This window comes from Tachypleus tridentatus, chromosome 10 (genome assembly GCF_004210375.1).
Source record: "Tachypleus tridentatus isolate NWPU-2018 chromosome 10, ASM421037v1, whole genome shotgun sequence".
NCBI lineage: Eukaryota > Metazoa > Arthropoda > Merostomata > Xiphosura > Limulidae > Tachypleus > Tachypleus tridentatus.
The window spans coordinates 165,638,501-165,654,418 of NC_134834.1; the positions used below are offsets into that span (position 1 = coordinate 165,638,501).

At 32.7% G+C, this 15,918-nt stretch overlaps 1 protein-coding gene across 1 annotated transcript in view; it reads right to left on the reverse strand.

The window, feature by feature from the left end:
• LOC143230847 (GTPase-activating Rap/Ran-GAP domain-like protein 3) overlaps positions 1-12,971 on the reverse strand; it is a 390,350-nt gene extending 377,379 nt beyond the window's left edge. The window contains exon 1 of the mRNA XM_076465094.1: positions 12,750-12,971. The gene's annotated coding sequence lies outside the window, so the exon portion shown is untranslated. The remainder of the gene's footprint in view (positions 1-12,749) is intronic.
• Positions 12,972-15,918: the final 2,947 nt, after the last annotated feature.

Consider the following 15,918-nt stretch of genomic DNA (forward strand, 5'->3'; position numbering starts at 1 on the left):
CTTTTGCTAGCAGTTAATAAGGGCTAATACAAATTCATTTTTTTATATACAATGAGCAAAAAAAAAGAAACATATGTCCATTGATTTCGAAAATTTATTTGAAGGCTTTAGTTATTACTAATATTTAATTACGGAGATAAAACTTCCTTTCAGCGTAAAGCCATTTTGATTTACCGTAAATTAGGTTTGGTTTATTTTGAATTTCGCGCAAAGCCAACTCTTAGGCTACTCTTTTACCAACGAATAGTGGGATTGACCGTAACATTATAGTGCCATCGCGGCTGAAAGAGCGAGCATGTTTGGTGTGATGGGTATTCAAACCCTCAGATTACGAGTCGAGTGCCTTAAAAATCTGGCCATGTCTTCCTAACTTAGGCGCACGAATAATTTCTAAACTAAGTAGTGTCCTCAATCATGTACAATGTGTGCCTAAGAAGATAAAATAATATGAATTTTCTAAAGAAATAAATTTCCAGCATCCTCTGATGAAATACTGTACAAATAACAAACGTTTGTCATTTCATATTTTGGTTACAATTGCATTAAAGCTTAGAATTAATTTCAATGAACCGTTTCAAACTTTCATGAGATTACAACGATAAGATACGGATGTTGATTTCCCGTGAATGCCAGATAACAGATTGCATTAAGGAAACTAAAGCAGCACCATTTTTGTTATTGTTTAACGCACGCACTATACAAAACATGGGATATCATACTCAAAATAAAATGTTAATAATAACAACCAGTAATACTTTCTGCTGAATATAAAAAGATATTAGAAATACAAACATTCAAATCATGTTAGAACCAAACTTGAAATATCATTATTTTATATAAAAAAATATTACGTGCTCCATGTTTCCTCCCCTGTTTATCCACTTACTTCCAGCTATCCAGTTCATTTAAGAACGATGTTAGATGTAACGTTCGATAAAATTTTCGATAGCAATAGCTATTTATTATTTTCTTTAGGGGTGTTGGTGGTGAAATGTGGTTTGTTTGATATTAGTAAAGTTATAAGCGCTCATGTTTAGTACCTGTAAATAATCTGACACCCACAGAATATGTCTCTTATTGTCTGATGTGAAATAATAAATCTAGGTATAGCTTGATAAAAATTATAAAGTGGATCTGGTATTTCCTTTTTAGACATATGACTAACAGGAACCGAAAATAAACTGTAAAAAATCAAATAATCTTTAAAAGGTTTGTTTGTTTTAAAATTTCGCCCAAAGCTACATGAGGGATATCTGTGCTAGCCGTCCATAATTTAGCAGTGTAAGACTAGAGGGAAGGCAGCTAGTCATCACCACCCACCGCCAACTCTTGGGCTACTCTTTTACCAACAAATAGTGGGATTCACCGTCACATTATAACGCCCACATGGCTGTAAGGGCAAGCATATTTGGTGCGACGGAGATTCGAACCAGCGACCCTCAAATTACGAGTAGAACGTCTTAACCCATCTGGCCATGCCGGGCCATATCTCAGAAATGATTTAGTTTCAAAGCAAAACAGAATAATGTAAATTCTCAGAGTTCTGTGTAAAAATTAAACTTAATAATTATGCAACAAGTACTCGCATGACCTCCGGTAGAATAAGGAAAAGTCTTCGGATTTACAACCTTAAAATCAGGGTTCCGATTCCTAGCGGTGGGCGCAGCAGATGCAGCTTTGCTAATACATTTATTAATTCTAATACATTTATTAAGTACGTCTGAGAGAATAATTCATCTAACTTTGGAAGCATGTGAGAAAATTTAATTTTAGGAATTTTAGAATACGAAATGTACTATAACGATAGTATTTTATTATATTCCAATATCGTCTCTCTCATTTCAAGATATCATAGTTTATAAGTCATGAACTTTTTAGTTTCAAAACCACGTATCTCTGAATATGAAAAATTGGCTTTATGGATATACATGGATTTAACATGAGAGGGGTTTAGCATTGAGTCAAAGTAAAAACTCACATATACAAATTTCTTCTTTGGCAGGCGCTTCGTCATGGTTTGAAAATGAAGTCGCATTTTCAAAGAATAAACTTATAGATCTAAGAGTTGCAATAAAAAACATTTCAATAACACTTATTACTACATGCTATATATTGATACTTAAGATAAATTTGTTTACTTTTTATTAACGGTGAATATTAACTTTAAACAGTAGAAAGTTTATCAAACAAGATAAGGCCCGACATGGCCAGGTGGTTAAGGCACTCGACTCATAATCCGAGGGTCGCGGGTTCGAATCCCCGTCAAACCAAACATGCTCGCCGTGGGGGCTTTACAATATGACGGTCAATTCTACTATTCGTTCATAAAAGAGTAGCCCAAGAGTTGGCGGTAGATGGTGATGACTAGCAGCCTTCCCTCTAGTCTTACACTGCTAAATTAGGGACGGCAAGCGCAGATAGCCCTCGTGTAGCTTTGCGCGAAATTAAAAAACAACAAACATCAACCAAGTTAGCTTTTATATACAAAAATTATAATAAATTTATAAAAGTTTTGAAAATCTGCAAACTTCTAAAAAAAGATTTAAAAATCCATTAATTAAACCTACAACTAATTGTGTCTTCCATACGGATGTCTAGTGCCAACTGTTTAGGTATTGAGATGAAACTACTAAGAAAAGAGAATCTTATTAGAACATGGAATAACAAATTTTCTGTTTCAATTATTATTATTAAAAGATTTGTATACATGTCAAATCTTCATTAATCAAAGGAAGGATGTAATCTCTAGGGTCATTTCTAAAACGCGTGACATCAACACCATTACATTTGAAAAGAACTTTGAGATTTTGTTTGTTTGCTTTGGAATTTCTCGCAAGGCTATAAAGTGGCAACCTGTACATAGCCGTTCCTTATTTTGACTCAACAGACTTGAGAGATGTCCAGCTGCACCCACCGTCAAATCTTGTCAGATCAAATGACTGGATTTGAACGTAATTCTTGTTGTATATTTATGACCCCAAGGTGCGAGTGCGTTTTTTGCTGCAACGTGTCACACACGAGTCACGAATTCCCTGATTTACACTTGGCCATTAAAACTTATGAAATATGTGTATAGTTTATTCAAGTTATTACTATTGTATTTTCTCTTAGTTCCTTTCAGGCTTAAATATATTCCTACTTCACATAAATAATGTCAATAATTTGTTCTCTAAGTGCATACACTCATGTGTTGTATCACGATGACATCGTGACCACATTATTAGTAAGTACTGATTGATATTAAAGCCAGGATCCAAGCTCATATTCAAACAGTATATAACATGTCTCTGGGATGTGCATGTTATCTTATGCATGGGTCCGGTATGGCCGGATGTCTAAGGCGCTGGATTCGTAATCCGAGGGTTGCGGATTCAAATTCCCATCACACCCAAACATGCTCACCCTTTCAGTCGTGGGGGCGTTATAAAGTTACAACAATCCCACTATTCGTTAGTAAAAGAGTTGCCCAATAGTTGGCGGTGGGTTGTGATGACCAGCTGCCTTCCTTCTAGTCTCATGCTAAGTTAGGTCGGCTAGCGCAGAAAGTTCTCGTGTAGCTTTGCGCGAAATTCGAAAGCAAAACAAACAAAAATTCTACTGCACAATCAAATTGGTTTACCTATCGAATTTCTTAACATAGCTGTTTTAACAGTGGAAGTGACTTTTAAATACATTATGTCTAATATAATAAGTTAAGCACACAAGTTCTTTTGACTTACTGTAGCTTTAATGGCAAATATAATAAATTCTTCTCCATTCCACAACCAGGAACGAAACAAACCACACGTAAATTAGGTATAAAAAAATTAAGCAACTTTATCCTAACAATAACCAAAAAAAAAACTGTTTGTAATTACCATGCCCAAAGAAAAAACTTAAAACTTATAATTATTTATTTTGCATCATTTTTTGAATATGGTAACTAGAAAATTAAAAAAAAATCAAATAATTGCATTTTTAGATGCTTTTATGAATCATATATATAACAGGATTGCCTTGGTTTTCAACCATATTTTAGCTTCTGCTTATTATCATAAGTTCTGCGTAGATCCTAAATTTACTGTTTTTTACGATTTCCCAATTTTATTGAACGTTTTAATCTAATTTTCATGGTAATAATGTGAATAAAAATATTTCCTTTCTTTTGCTTTTGATAATTTAATTCGTTCGATAAGTTGTTGATAAGACAATGAGACAGTGACTGTTGGCTACAAACTTGACAATTGTAATAAATATCACTGTGTCTAGCGCCTTGACTATTCAATAAACATTTAAATCAATCCTATATTAAATAACATTCTTTGTCTTCACAAGACATTTGGACTATCTTATAACAACACTGTGGTCTAGCGCCTTGACATTGATAAGACATATGAATTAATTCAATATCAAATTACATTGGTCAGTTCGCATCTTCACTAGGTTGTGGAGCTAAACCTATAATATGTAAAACTATAGACTAGCACCTTGACTATTGACTAGATATGTGGACTAATTAAATAGTAAGATACATTGGTGAATTAGCGTCTTAACTATTGACTGATTGTTTGAGCTAATTCCATAATAAATGAAACTGCTGACCTAGCCTGTTGACAGTTAAATTTTAATTCCACCTATTGTATCAGTCAATACCACATGTAGGTACAGGCTATGTCTTCTGCAGAAGATACGTGTGAGTTACTATTCCATTTTTTAGTTTTTCATTCTTGTGGGCAAAAATCATGTAGTTATCTAAGATTAGTCAACTTCTGTTTGTGTATAAAAATGTTTACTATATTACAGTTAGACAACCAAGGTTCCAATAGATAAAGCAATTGTCATGCCATGATGTATTTTGAATAAACTCAATATAAACTCCGAATTAAGTTCAGTGATTAAGATAAAATACGTTTCTTTAAAATATATTCAAATAATCTTATCTAATCGAATTAATATTCTTTTTGTATTTTATTTTTAAGTTTTCAAAAAACAATATTTAGTCACCTCTAGTCTTATTTTGTTTGTCTTTGTTTTTGAGCAAAGCCACATTGGACAATCTGTTGCGCCCACCGTAGAGAATGAAACACCAGATTTTAGTATTATAAGTTTATCAACTTACCACTGTTCAACAGGAAGATGTCTTAGTTTCATTCAGCACCAAGCATTCATACCATCTCTTGAATCTTTTGGTAAAATATTTCTCTTAGAGGTATTTTGGAAAGCTAGTTCTAAAGGATTTTCTTGTTTAGAATGAAGCATAAAGCTGCACATCGAGCTATCTATGCTCTTCCCACCACGGGTATCGAAACACGGTTTCTAGCGATGAAAGTCCGCAGAAATACCACTGTGCCATTGGTGGTGGGGCTCTAAAGAAATTACTTTGGGAGGAATAGTTTCTAATATAATAAGAATGAAAGCTTTTCTAAAAAAATATTCAAGTCTGATGGCAATGCACAACAAAGCTGTAAAGTGATCCAGTTTTCATTGATCAAATGATAATTCTGAGAAAATATTCTGTTCTCTTTTCTCTATACTGTCTCAAAACTAATTTGCTCTTTGTTTGTTTTAAGCATACAATATATATTCGAATAAAAACTACAATAATGAATGTATACAAAAGCTAAAGGTACTGCCACTAATATTTATGGAAAAAGAACAGCATTAATTGTTCATAGAACTTGTCTGATGGTTTCATTATACATTCAGTTAAACAACATTAACTCCTATACAGCTATGCATATAACGTAAAATTAATGTTTCTATAGCATGAAACACTTAATTTTTCCAGGTAATGACTCTCTGGTGAATACTGTTCTTGAATAGAAATTGCAAATTTAGCAACTGCGCTCCAATCGGGTTCATTGCTCTTTTTAGAAAGAAATACTGAGAAATAGCGTTTCATAAATGTTTTAACTGTAAGTAATAATAATAAAGACAGTAGTAAACAAGAACCAAAAGGTCTTGTTCTTTTTTAACTAAGCAGTATAAATTAAAACATTGTTAAATGAGGCACCACTTGATATTTTAAAGACTGTGGGGACGTTATAAAGTGATGATCAAACCCACTATTCCTTGATAAAAGAGTAGCCCAAGAATTAGCGGTGGGTGTTGACGACTAGCTGCCTTTCCTCTAATCTTTCACTGGAAAATTAGGGACGGCATGCGCAGATAGCCCTCGAGTAGTTTTGCGCGAAATTAAAAAAAACAAACCAAATATTTTGTGTGTATAGACGGGTGGAAGTTATGAAAAGCATAATAATGAATTCACAGATCTAGTCATATAAACTTATTAACGTTTACTAATCACTTAACTGACTCCACTCATACATTAAGATAATTTTAATTTATTAATTCACTAATACTTGTTTGAGTGTATCCCAATGGTCACATTTAACGTTATCCTTCTCCCATTCTATCATATAAAGATAAATTACACGTAAACCATACAGAACACTACCATTGCTAAAAACCACGATTATTTTAACTACCATACAGTGATTATTGAATCATTTTATCTGGGCCAACTAGTAGAATTAATGATATTAAATACACTTTCATATCATGAATTAAAATTTACCGTTAATGTAATACACTAACACACTAGACACAAAACTGCTCTACTTCGTAGAGGCATCTCTAGTTTTCTGTGGCGAGTCTTTATTAATATATATATAAGAAATAAGGTATAAAATGTTTCTGTCCCCTCTCTCTTAGTAGATCATCGATAATTCTGTGATTTTACAACGCTAAAATCAGGGGGGTTTGATTTCCCTCTGTGGACACAGTAGATAACCCTATATGGCTTTGCTCAAAGAAACAAACAAGCAAGGACCTTTTGCTCCTGAAAATTATCTTTCCCTTCCCTATTTTTCTGCTCACGATATAACGAAAAACACTATACTAACACTTAACAACTACTTACTGTTTATAAAACAATATACCTTCCTACCTCTCCTAACGTCTGTTAATAACTTTCGAAGCAAGAAAATAATCAGCGATCCTAATTAGGTAACGATAAAATTTACGTGTGAAACTTTTGTATGTATATATATATGTATATAATCGAAACAATAGTCACTCAAAGGAAAAATGGATGAATGAAAACTATCAATTTGTTGGGTCTTATATTTCTTCATATATAGTTACTTATCATGTACTTATTCAGTTCAAAGCTTTTCGAGATTAGAATATAAACATATATAAATATATTTATTAAGACAAAATAACATCCATTACAAAGAACAGAAAGAAAATTATATATATAACACAACTAAATAATTCAGGTAATTGTAACAGTGAATTTCACTTCAACTTTCTTTTCAAATATGCCCCGCATGACCAGGAATTATAACACAACTAAATAATTCAGGTAACTGTAATAATGAATTTCACTTCAACTTTGTTTTCAAATATTCAGATATTGTGTCTAAAAGTATTCAGTTTCCTTACGTTTCCATCTGAAAAGACAAATTATTTTTTTTACTCCAGAATTAAAGATCGGATTTGACATTAACCATGCTTTCTTCTTTTATGTTTCTAATATGTTAGCATTCATTTTTAGTACTAGCTGTTACCTTAGCAGGCATCAGTAGGTTTATTACTTACATCCTTACGGTTTATATTAGAAGCCATCTTTATAAAGCTAGCAACCTTTCAACTGTGAAGTAAAAACTACGTTTTGAAAAGAATAGTTTCGACCAAAAACATTTTATTATTCACTGGTCGAAAGTAGTTAAACTAACTGATTGTCGTCGTTTATTACTTTTGCATTTTTTATATTAATATTTTGATTCTATCTAAAGAAGATATTCAGAGACAAATCGTTTTTGTTTGATTATTCAACCTGACTATTCGATGAGATTATAATTAGTAAATCTTGCAAGCTGAGTGAACTTTAGATTAACAGAAGTTTTTATTTCTTTAAATTCCTTAAACATCTATCTTAAAAATACCAATGCATTTAAAAAAATTCAGTAACAACTCTCTGGAGGTTGTGTTATAGACAGACACGTGGTTAGGAGAAATTGACAGAATATGTGGCTGTTAATGATAACTTAAGGAGTAAATCATTTTTGAGATGGTAATATAGGTAGAAAACGTTAACAAAATAAATACACATTGTATGACATAATTTGTCCTCCTTAAAAAAAGAAATAAATAATGATAAAATTTAATGCCGGTGAAAGTTTTTAATTAGATGTTAGTTTTTCACATTTCTACTAAATGTTTTATTTCAATTTCCTTCCAATTCTTTAATTTAACACGAGTAGCAAAGACAGATGCATTGCAATAAATTTTGAAGATACATACAACTAGTTAAAATTGCTGTAAGACAACGGTTTATTCAGCCACTAGTTTGCCACATAATTATTTTTCTAGTACAGTAACTCTAATCTTTTTTTTCTTGTACTTTAAAATTCTTTCTTGTTGGACTTGTATTTTATTAGGAGTATAAAAAACACATCATAATCGGAGTGAGTATTGATTTGTAAGTGATAAAGAAAAATAACTTAATCGATTTTATGAATGGGTCATTCACTGAAGAGCACAGATGTTTTAACTGGAGTATATCTAAAAATGAGATATTTCTGAAACGTAATTTTTGTTCATATCGATATTACACTATAAGTGCTAAAAGTAATCCAACTATTGTATAACACTTATAGATAAATTGATCACAGTTGAACCCTATTATTTTAATATGTAACTTATTTTCTGTGACTAGTTTGTTTTGAACTTCGCGCATAGCTTCACGAGGGCTATCTTCGATAATTTACCCTATCTTAGCAGTGAAAGAGGGAAGACAACTAGTCATCACCATCCACTGCTAGTTCTTGGGCTAATCTTTTACAACAAACAGTGTGATTAATCGTAACGTAATAACGTCCTTAGGGCTGAAATGACGAGCATATTTGATGGGACTAGGATTAAAACCCGCAACCCTTAGATGGAAGTCAAGTGTTCTAACTGCCTGGTCATGCGGGGCATATTTTCTTTGAAGGGGTACACTAGATGTGACGATTTTAGATATTGTAGATAAATGATTTTTCACGCAATCTTGGCCCGGCATGGCTAGGTGATTAAGGCACTCGACTCGTAATCCGAAGGTAGTAGGTTAGAATCCCGTCACACCAAACATGCTCGCCCATTCAGCTGTGGGGCACTATAATGTTATGGGCAATCCCACTATTCGGTGGTAAACGAGTAGCCCAAGAGTTGGCGGTGGGTTGTGATGACCAGTTGTCTTTCCTCTTACACTACAAATTTAGGGATGGCAAGCGCAGATAACCCTCGTGTAGCTTTGCGCAAAATTCAAAAACAAACCAATCACGCAACCTTTAAGTGACAAGTGAAAAGATATTGTAAAACGCTTTTTTAACGCATGCTGTAACATGATGAAGAAAAACTGTTCAAGAGTTACAGGCAGTCAAATGTCTTAATCCTCTTTACTACTTTGTTAATTGCGTAAGGTACAAAATTCAATGCACTCTTCTTGAATAAATTATATCTAAACTGCTTCAGAAAATTGGCTCTATTTTAGACAAAGCAAATATTACGTCTATGATCCTCGCAAAAAATCGATATACTTTTGTCTTCTGAGCATCTTTGTCAAATTACGTTGTTTTATTATTATTACAAGGGTCCAAGAAATTTCAAAGACTATAAAAAAGTAACTGTGTAATAAAATTTCAATACAACCATGCGAAAATAACTGGTAATTATTGTAAGTGTATGTATAATAGTGCATATGGTCGTTTTTAAATGTATTCGTACTAAGGTTTGTGTTTTTGTGACTGATACCTTAGGAAGTTCTATTAAACGATCAGTACCACTTAGAACAAGTAGCACGAGTAGTGAGCTAGAAAAGGCTTTGAATAAGCAAATCAAGACGCATGACACGGTAAATACAGATATATCGTACCATTGTACGTAACCAGATAAATACTAACAAACATTTGAAGCCGTGCGATTGCTATTAGTAACACAAGAATATTTACAGTTAAAAACACGTTTGGACGATTATTAAGAAAATAAAGAGGCGATTGCTAGTAAAATGCGCACAAATAAATAAATGATAGTAGTAAAATCACATGTGTTTGGTGATCAAAAATCCAATCAACAGATACGTGTTAATAAAGAAGACATTTGGTTTGAAACTATCAACACATAAACAGTAAACGCGATAATAAAACATAAAACAGTTGAGAGCAACATGGATTATTGAAGAAAAACATAATTACCTAATATAAAACGTGTCTAAACAAAACAATTAACAACCTGTGAAATTCTTATCAGTACGGAAAGATGGGGACCGTACCGGTATTAGAAGAGTTACAAAATTATAAAAGAGAATTAGACGTGTCTTTATGAAAACTACCATCGAGATGTGCATATATTACAAACTACGTTCATGTATTATAGCGATGACAAAAGATATAGAAACATGGAAACACTTTTGTATAATGTATTTCTGATTTAGACTTTTGTATTTGATAAGTAGGACGCATGACATCACGTGATGGATGTGGTTCTATGACTAAAATATTCTTGCAAATGTAGGAAAAGCCTTAAGCAATTAGACTCGAATAGTTGATGGCCAATGGTTGAGTGAATGAATTAGTTTGTCTATTATTGTCAGTCAGTAAGTCACTTCAATATTGTGAATACTGATTTTGTGTTTCAGCGAAGCGCTAAAGAAGAGAGAAAATAGAGTGTGTTGTGTGTTTTCCTATAGCAAAGCCATGTCGGGCTATCTGCTGAGCCCACCGAAGGGAATCGAACCCCTGATTTTAGAAAATACAGAAAAAAGTAATGACCATTTAGCATTATTTGTTATGTAAGTTCATTTGTAAGGTCAGAGTACTACGTGAGCATCGTATAATACGTGCTCGTAATCATAGAAATAAAATGCTTTCATCGTAACTGAATAAGGTTATTTTACTGAATGATCCAAATTAAAAAGTCCAAAAATAGAAACAAGTACAACAGTGCTATGTACAATGCAAATAAATTAATTCAAAGCGCACCACTAAATGTACAGAGATACATTCTACTATTATGTTATCTTATTTAGATGAAATGATAACCACCGAAAACTAGCCCTACAAAGAACAACTGATAGGTTTGTTAAATAAAACTTAGGGAAAAACTCATGTAGACTCCATTCAGAGGAAAGACAATTTTGTTATAACATGGGTACCTAATATTTCAAAAATATAATACATTATGACAATGAGCTAATTCGTGAAATAACGATAACTACAGATGATGTTTTGAGTTGTAATAATAAAATAAAGTTGATATAAGTCAAAAAATGATTAGATTTACAAATGTAAATGTCTAATTAAAACAGACTGTCATGTGACTCAAAATGATTAATACAGGGACATCAACCATCACACAAATGTAGAAGAACTAATAATTTAAGCAGTAGTCTACAAAGAAGCTTAAGACAAGAACTGTATACTTATGCAGATACAATTCATAAAATTTTAAAGTGAAGCAAGGGAGCTTATTATCCCATCAAGATGTCCCTTACTCTTTCCAACTATAACCACCCGTTAGTACTAATGTATTCATCCAATCTTTTCTTGAACTCAGCTATGTCTTTTGCCCCCACCACACAAAGCAGCTCATTCCGAAAGCAACCACCCTGTTTGTAAAGTAATACTGTCTAAACTGCAGATGACTCTTATGCTGCCAAAATTTAAGTTTTTGACCCTTTGTGTATGTAACCCTACAGTTTTCATTGCCTAGGTGGCAATGGTTTAGATGACAAAAAATTAAAATTATTGTTGAAAGGGTGATGTTGTAAATAAGTCCATGTTTAACACATAGCTTATATAGATAGAACCATCACAATTTTAACTTCCATGAAATATATCATAAAGAGTGTAACAGTGAAAAAGTATTAAATGTGAGACTACTGAACAACCAACCTCTAAACTTTACGCGCAGTGAGGGTAAACTACTAGAAAGTACACAATATCACAAATATATTACACTAAATTACGACAATTAATGCAAAGAACGCTTGTAACTAAACGTAAAGATATTCATATAATCATAGATAAAGGTTAACATTTGTTCTTCAACCACAAGAATGTTATATGCAATGCAGATGAACTAGTTAACATCCACAAAAAGCAGTCACTAATAGTCACAAACACGTTACATGCAACGAACGATAATTAATATAAGGAACACTACTATAACCAAAAATGCCTATCATGCAATAAATGATAACTAATACAAGAAACACTACTATAACTAGAAATGCCTGATATGCAGTAAAGGATAACTAATACACGGAACAATGCTATAACTAGAAATACCTGACATACAAAGAAGGATAACTGACGGACGGATCACTACTACCCCTTCCAAACAATAAGCAAAAACAAAAACATTACATGGAATGAAAATGAGATAAAACAAGGAGTTTATTCTCGTCTTAAGTGTGTTTTAGATAATACTGAATGACAAATGCATTATAACATAGTTCACACACTTTTTTTTCATACTATATGTTAACTAAATGAACCCCTACTATTAATCTAAAAAACATTATTCATGAAAAACATGACAATAATATGAAGGTGCGGACAGAACCATATTAGAAGCTCACCTCATCAAGTATTTTTCTATGAAGCGTAAGATATTTCGTATGCCATTTGTTGCGCATGAACAAGTGAATTTAGTTCGATACAGGGATACATTGTCTCATTCATTTAAAAGACCTTAAAGTACATTTAAATATAAGCACTTACTTTTGGTGTAACAATTCTAATACCTGGCAAAGCTTATATTCCAAACTATTCAGATGTTAATTTCAAGAGGAATTTGAAGGAGTGTCTGGTTCGTCAATTATTGTACTTGTCATCAGCTTTCTTTGAGGTTTGGATAAGTAAAAGTACATTTGTAGTGAACACCTTCTGTTACTGTTTCTCTATTCACGAGCTACGAATTTCGTTCGGCACATTCTTAGCACGCAGGCGCAGTGATCTAATCAAATAGAGGACAACGTAGTTAGAGAACGCTGAGACTTACCATTTTGACGTTTCTACCAAAACAGGATCAATACTAACATGTTTAGACTCTTTACACAAAATACACCAACACTATTCTGGTTTGTTCCAAAACTAACATACTAATAAGCTTCAGGGGGATATAATAAAATCCAAAACGTATTATTGTCTATCATACAATAAATAACATTCACCTCCTGAAACCAGGCCAAACTGAACCAAACCAATAACAAAAAGTTAAAGAACGAAAAAAATTCAACGCGAGTTTAAAGTACGACAGAAACAAAAATACCAAATAAATAACTTGATTAATTTTGAGTAACAAATATTATGAAAAACAGGATTATATTCAAACACAAACCTTTAGTACGAAGTTCCAAGAATCAATGGTAAAGAGAAGTTGGTATCTGAAAACACGAGTTGATTCAAATGTGTAACAAGGTTAAAGATCACCTGCTCTACACTGTACATAAAAACTATCTAACGATCAAGAAATATCTGTTACGTCTAATATATTTATTTCAATTTTAAAATTTAAATGTTTTCTTGAAAATTTGTAAATACATTTAATTAATTTATTTTTCACTTCATAATTTCAGTTACAGCGATAACTCTGAGAAACAATGATTCGTAAACAGCTCTAAAAAACTTTTACTTGAACCACTAATAAAGAGCTGTTGGACATAGGCTTACCAATCAATACTTGTACTTCTTGTTTGAAATTTTCTCTTTGATTGTACGGTAACAAACCTTCGATAATTAAATTCTGATAATGCTCACTAGATGGTGTGCTTACATACTACATACACTTTATTAACGAAAAAATTAAAATAGGAATAAGAACAAAAAAGTGCAGTGTGCTAGTTTTATGATATTTTTAAAGTCTTGAAGACTTGCAAATGTTTCAGTTACAATTCTTTGTAAAGTAACATAACGACTATATAATATATATATATTCTGGTCTGTCTATATATTGCTCTGTTTCTAGTTATTTCATGCTCCTCGGTGTTTCAAGGTACTTTTATGGACTAACAACGCTGAAATCAGGAGTTCGATTCTCATCGGTTCACAGAATGCAGATAGCCTGTTGTGTAGTTTCCACTAGCACAAAAGAAAAAATGAGTAGCTTCAGGCAGTTAATGTACTTATACAGATTCTGAATTTTGTACGTACATATTTAAGTGTTAATAACAGCGTTGTTAATACAGGCCTGACATGCAGGTCGCGGGATCAAATCTCTTTCACCGAAGGTGTTCGCCTTTTAGAATTACGGTCAGGGTCGAGTGTGAAAAAAATCATGGATAATATAAATACCCGAGCGGCCGATACCAAAACTAGAGAGAAATAAGGTCAAATGAAGTAAATTAGCTTTGTAGCTTACGTAGCATATATTATTTACATATACGTTTTTTTTTCAATAACATGTTTTCTTTTTGGTGTTATTTGAAAACACAGGACAAAAATCTACTAAATATCACTAATGTAATGTTCATACAATTGAGACATTACAATTATAAATAAACAATAACATGAACATAGATATAAATTTAAATATTGACATTACAATATGAAAGCAATGAAAATCTAATTTTTAAATGTGGACATTTATCAGTGGAAATGACAAAATTTTTCGAAACATTTTGATTTCTTTAAGAAGATTGAAGAAAATATTGTTTGACATAAATTGTACCACGTCTGAAATACTTATTTCTTCATGCCATGTGTGGATATAGCCGTGAATCAATGAAGTACACAAAAATGTTTTTCACTGGACTACTGTATATTCCCTTTATCTTTGGCGTACTTATGCATGAGGTCCCAAACAATTACCCAAAATATATTTGACATGTATTTTAGTGACTGTTAGACGAAATTAAACCACTGTGACATAATTAAATTTCACAATAGCTTTTCCTTGTAGATTCATATATAGACAATGTCAGAGACTCTGCTTCTCGATAAATAGATTCATTAATATGACATTAAACATCTTTAAAATCAAATTTTCTCAGCTATTTTCATTATGCAATGGCGTGTTTCTCAATGACACATTATCCAATTATAATAACTACAAATCGTTGAAATAAATCTGGTTATGCATTTTGAAATCAGAGTCGGTTATTTTACGAAAATCTAGACAAAATAATTAAGTTTTAAAAATCAAATGATACATCTAACCGTTTTACGATGGCGCAATTCTGTAACCAAATTTCTAATTTAGCCTCTGCTATTTACCACTTAACCAAACAACACCTTTAAAATGTTTTATTTTTTTTTGGTTTTGAATTTCGCGCAAAGCTACACGAAGGCTATATGCGCTAGCTGTTCCTAATTTAGCAGTGTAAAAATAGAGGGAAGGCTGCTAGTCATCACTACCCACCGCCAACTCTTGGACTACTCTTTTACCAACGAATAGTAGGATTGATTGACCGTAACATTATAACGCCCCCACGGCTGAAAGGGCGAGCATGTTTGGTACGACCGGGATTCGAACCCGCGACCCTCAGGTTACGAGTCGAACGCCTTAACCCATCTGGCCATGTCGGGCCACCTTTAAAATGACCCTCCTCCGAATGACTCAGCAGTATGTCTTACAGATTACGATGCTAAAATTCTGGTTTCGATACCCAAGTGGGCAGAACACATATAGCCCATTGTGCAGCCATGCGCTTTATGTCAACGTAAACCAAACATTCAAAATGACTTTAGGGTTTATTTTACTACGAATATATCAATATTTGGTAATCACAAAATTAAAAAGGATAGGTATGGCAATTAATATTTATTTTAATACACGTAATTTTATAGTTTGATCCAAAACATTATAACACCAGTATCTATATTTGCTTGCCACATACATATATAGGATACATTTTATAATCCCACGTTGTAGCTTGTACCCTAGGATTCC